Source organism: Bos javanicus, chromosome 9 (assembly GCF_032452875.1).
Source record: "Bos javanicus breed banteng chromosome 9, ARS-OSU_banteng_1.0, whole genome shotgun sequence".
Lineage (NCBI taxonomy): Eukaryota > Metazoa > Chordata > Mammalia > Artiodactyla > Bovidae > Bos > Bos javanicus.
The window spans coordinates 62,128,016-62,133,461 of NC_083876.1; the positions used below are offsets into that span (position 1 = coordinate 62,128,016).

Here is a 5,446-nt window from a genome sequence, read left to right on the forward strand (position 1 = left end):
TCTATAAATTGTAAAGCTTGCGAGGATAAATTATAGTGTTTCCAGATTAATAGTTAGGTGGCCAAAGCATAAAGAGAAGCAAAGAAACAATTGACATTAAAACCTGGAATCTAGAAAAATTATATTGATGAATCTATTTGCAAGGAAGGAAAAGAGATGCAGATGTAGAGAGTGGACTTGTGGACACAGTGAGGGAGGAAGAGAGTGAGAAAAATGAAGAAAGTAGCATCAACATATATACATTATCAGGTGTAAGATGAGTAACTGATGAGAACTTGCTGTATTCTCATCACAGCAGGCTCTGGCTCTCTGTGATGACCTGGAGGGATGAGATGGGGAGGGGTGGAAGGCTAAGGAGGGAGGGAATGTATGTATATGGCTGTATACATACATATATGTATGTATGTATATGTATGTATGGATGGATGGATATGTATATGGCAAATCAGCAAATTATGGCTGATTTGCATTGTTGAATGGCCACAACCAACACAACATTTAATTTTTTTTAATTTTTAAATTAAAAAAAAACAAACAAACAAACAAGAAAAACCAGGAAGGACTGGGACTTCCCTGGTGGTCCAGTGGTTAGGATTCTGCACTTTCAATGCTGAGGGCCCAGGTTCAATCCCTGGTCAGGGAACTAAGATTTCCACAAGCTGCCTGGAAAAAAAAAAAAAAATGAGTTCCTGCTGACTGTTAAAAAAAAAGACAGGGAAGAGGGGGAGGAGTGTGGCCAAGCAAGGGGGCTGTGTTTCTGGGAGCCAGGAATGGTCTACTTCTTGATCCCTACAATGGTTTCCTGGGTATTCCCTTCTTTATGTTCTATTTTTTTTTTTCCTTCTGATCTTTTCAGTGACTGTATCACACAGTTTTAATAAAAGGGCTTCACAAAAGCAAAGCCTGAGAAATTCAAGACTAGCTCGGAGAACTGGGGTTAAAAAAAAAAGCCGTCTGCTCAGCTGCTGTGATGCCTAATAAAGCTGCAAAGGCAGCCCAAACCCGCAGGCTGTCAGAGGCACCAAGTGCAAGCATGATGCATGCTGTGGAGATGAATCCTTGCATGAAGGTTTCACTGAAAAGAATTCTGTCCTTGGCCGCCCACCCTTCAGCAGCACCAGCCTGGGTGCTCGGTGGCTCAGAGAGGCTGGGGGAGGCCCACCTTTCACCGGGAAGCTCCCTGGCTCGGCTCCCCTTCACTTCTGAGGCCAGAAATCCTGACAGAAGAACAGTCTCCCCGGTGCCAGAAGAGGAGGCTATAGTGCCGCCTGGAGACAAATCCTTGCTGAGTCTGTGCTTCCCATAGAGAAAATGTTGCTTTCAGCCTCCGGGCCCTGCAGGCACAACGTGCCCCCGTGGCGCCCGGCATGTGACAGTGGGGGATTCTTGCCCATTATCCTCAGGCTCTGGCCATGGTGTATACTTTCCATCAGATTGGACCATCCAGCTGAGTTTTGCGGCCTCGCAGACAAACTGAATCAGATGAAGGTCGCTGATCCCAAGAGCTGGATTCTACGGCCAGTGCACCCGACTGGCCCCAAGCGGCTTTGACTTTATGGCAAAGATGGAGGCGTCAGATGTATCCTTATCCCTAGGTTAGGGATGCCATCAGGTCGTGAGGGCAGACTGCCCCTGTCCTCAGAGAAGCAGAGAAAGTCCTTTCTGTTCTTTTTCCTTTCACATCCAGTTTAGAGAGTCTGCTCATGTTGTAACAGGAGAAGCCGAACAGGCTGTGATCTAGGGAGGGCCATCGCAGGCCTTGGATGAAGCCGACCTGCGCAGAGACACACGTGGCCAAGGCATGGCTGTCTCACTGCACTTTTAGCTCCGTGTCTCTCATGGCAACCCCTCCCATCTCACATTGTAATTATCTGTAAACTTACCACTTACCTCCTTACCACTTATCTCCTCCATTACTGGGCACAGGCCCCGGAGGACACACCCCATGCCTGGCACAGTGCCCCTGCAGTCATTAGTCCCTCTAAATGTTTGCAGAATAGAAGGACCAGAATCAGCACACATTAATCTCAAAAATATAACAGTTACTATAGTAGATGCCTAGTGTATACTTAATGTACACTTCTCACGACCAGCATCTGGTCAGTGTTGACATCACCACGTTCAGACTGAGTCTCAAAACTCTTAGAGCCGCCGTTCCTACACTTTGGGGCACCAGGGACCAGTTTCATAGAAGACAATTTTTCCACATACGGGGTGGTGGGGGTGGTTTAGTATGATTCCCGTAAGGAGTAGACAACCTCGTTCATGCATGCGCTGTTCACAGTAGGGTTGGAGCACCTGTGAGAATCTAATGCCTCCACTGACCTGACAGGAGGTGGAGCTCAGGCAGTAATGAGAGCCAAGAAGAACAGATGCAAATACAGATGAAGGTCTGTTCACTCTCCCACCTGCTGCTCACCTCCTGCTGTGTGGCCCGGTTCCTGACATGCCAAGGACCGGAACCAGGACTCCTGTCTTGGAGGACTTGCCCAAGGTCACTCAGCCAGCCAGAGTCCAATCTAGACTGGAGTCTAAAGCTGTTGTTCTGCCAGGTCCTTCCCTTCTGTCTCCATGAATGAGTGGGTGAATGGGGTTGATGTCTACAAGACACTTGAGTCCCCCAAGTGCTACTAACACTGCTTCCCAGGAACCCTCACCTGAGTTTCAGGGGGCATTTTTCATCTGTACTGCAAGCAGAACAAACCCAAAGACAATAGAGAAGTGGCCTTGGCACAATTCTGTGAGCTACTTTCTCTGCCCACATCACTACCAAGGCTAAAGTGAATGCCACTTCACTACTTGTGCTTGCTTTGTCCTTAAGCGTGACCATGCCCACAAGTGTTAAGCCAACTCCTGAACTCACCCAGGTCTGTTCTCTGGGTTGTCTGCCCCATCACCTACCTGCCAATGCCTGCTCATCTGTCAAGACCCAGGTCCTGCAGGAAACCTCTCCTGGCTCCCTCAGCAGAGCCACTCACTGGCTCTTCAGCTACTAAGGACTCAGGGGTCACCAAACATACTGGAGGCTACAGTAATTGAGAGTCCCTCCCCACTCCGCCGAGGAACAGCAAGTCAAACCAGGAAGACAAGAACATAGACCATGAGAATACAGCATTCACATCCTGATGTGGTATAACGGAAGATCTACAACGATGTTGTATTATTGTCAGAAAAATATAATCTGACTATGGTTATGCTCAGTTGCTCAGTCATGTCTGACTCTTTGTGACCCCATGGATTGTGGATGGTCCTTTGTCGACAAGATTTTTCATGCCAGAATACTGGAGTGGGTTGCCATTTCCTCCTCCAGAAGATCTTCTTGACCCAGGGATGGAACTCAGGTCTCCTGAATCTCCTTCATTGGCAGGCTGATTCTTTACCACTTTCACCACCTGGGATGGTTAAGTCTCTAGATCTAACTGCCAATTGAAAGGAATGCAGGGAATAAAAAGACATAGTAAAAAACACTCCAAGAGTGGAATCAGCCAAAACTGATTGTGGAAACAAAACAGTTGAGCTGATTTCATCAACAAATACATGGGGATGGTGCAGGGTGGGAAAGGAAGTGATGGGAAATTAAACTTCAAGAATCTCTTTTTTAAAAAGGTGTTTGTAATTTGCACTATTGATATGGGGATGTGTTCTTGGATTGCAGGAATTGTGTGATTTTGTGTTTTTATTTTATAGAATCACCTAATGTGATATACCAATTTTTATATAGATGATATTTAGATAATTCTAATAACTGTATCTTTGACAACTATTAAAATGTTTTGCATTAAAAGAGAAACTTAAGAAACCTACCAATCAAATGCAACTATTGACCTAACTTTAAAAATGAAAATTATTTAAAAAAGACATTTTTGAGATAACTGGAGAAAAAATAAACACAAACCAGACATTAGATGACAGTAGAGAATTATTGTTAATTTTGTTAGGTGTGATCATAGTTTTGCAGTGACATTTTTCCAAAAGTCCTTATCTTTTATAGATGGATCCTGAGGTATTAGTGAATGAAATGATACAGCATCTAAGATTTGCCTTAAATTTCTCTCTCACAAAAAATAACTGTGGGGAGAGATGAAACCAGAAAGGAAAATGTTGATAATTGTTGAAGCAGGGAAGGACCATTGTTACCCTCTCCTACTTGTATATATGTTTAACATTTTCATAATAAACGGTTAGATTTTTTTTTGTTTTGGCCGTGCCATGCAGCTTGTGGGATCTTAGTTCCCTGACCAGGGATCGAACTGGCATCCCTTGCGTTGGAAGTTCAGAGTCTTAACCACTGGACCATCCAGGAAGTCCAAATGTTAGATTTTTTAACATACAGATGGCATGTTAAGCACACTAGCATGCATACTAAGTACATTTATCATGGATAAAGGCTGAGGGCACCAGAGGACCAGAGAGGAAGGGGTTCTAAACTAGCCTGAAGTGGTTGGAGACAGCTAGACTCTCCACTAGTGAACTCTTCTGACACTTCTCCTTGTGCTTTCTCGTGTTCACAGAAGAGATGTCACCAATTTACCTTTGAGACCCCAGGACCCAATATAGTATAGCAGCCAGCAGCTGCTAAATAAAAGCTATTGAATGATTGGCTTATAATCCTCCAAAGACCCCTCTGGTGTTCCCATGAAAGCAGCAGTGGCACCAAACACTGTATGTTGTACTGGGCTTGAAGGATACACAGAGCAAAGAGTCTCTACTCCCAAAGGAAAACAAGCCACTCACATAAGAAATGACCTGCAGAAAGGAGCTCAATGTGCTAAGTGCTAGATGAATGGTATGAGAAGCTGAACACGGCACCTCTGCAGGATTCATGTGAGGATTTGTGTATGGAATGGCTCACAGAGGTACAAAGGGGATCCAGGCACGCCCAAATGAGGACCATCAGAAGTGCTGGTGGTGTGAAAATAAAGGACGGAATAGGAGCATATGGAGGGACCTATCCCACTCTGAGGAAGTGTGTAGACCAGAATAGTGGCACCCCCAAGACACTTCCCCGGGCCATCAAAGCTCACGTGGATACTTCCATCATCACGGCCAGGAGCCTGGTGAAGGGCATGCTGAAAGGATCACATTCACAGACAAAAGGGAGCCTGGTAAAGACTGGAGTTTTTGCCAGTGCAAGGTGTGCGGAGAGGAGGGAGAGGATGAAAATGCATTACATGGTCCTTGGGCAAATACACTCTCCCTACTCTGGCTACCTGTGGGATCCCCAGATTCCCTTTCCTTCTCTGAATATCTCAAGAAAACCAAATGGAAAGATTGTTTAGGTTTTCTCTGCATGAACAAGACATGCCCAGCCAAGACTGAGAAGGGACCCCAAGCTTTTCCTCATGGCTGTGAGAAGCCACTTCAGGCTGATCACCAGTGTCTTTCTGCTCTATCTTTATAGAGACTTCGAGGGAGTAGCTTTCCCAGACTGAGCTTCTTAATGCTT

The 5,446-nt window shown here is 45.4% G+C and overlaps 1 non-coding gene across 1 annotated transcript; it reads left to right on the forward strand.

Annotated features, from left to right (window-relative positions):
• The first annotated feature begins 570 nt into the window (after window positions 1-570).
• On the forward strand, window positions 571-643 carry TRNAE-UUC (transfer RNA glutamic acid (anticodon UUC)). Its single transcript has one exon. It is a non-coding gene; the product is annotated as a tRNA-Glu (tRNA).
• Window positions 644-5,446: the final 4,803 nt, after the last annotated feature.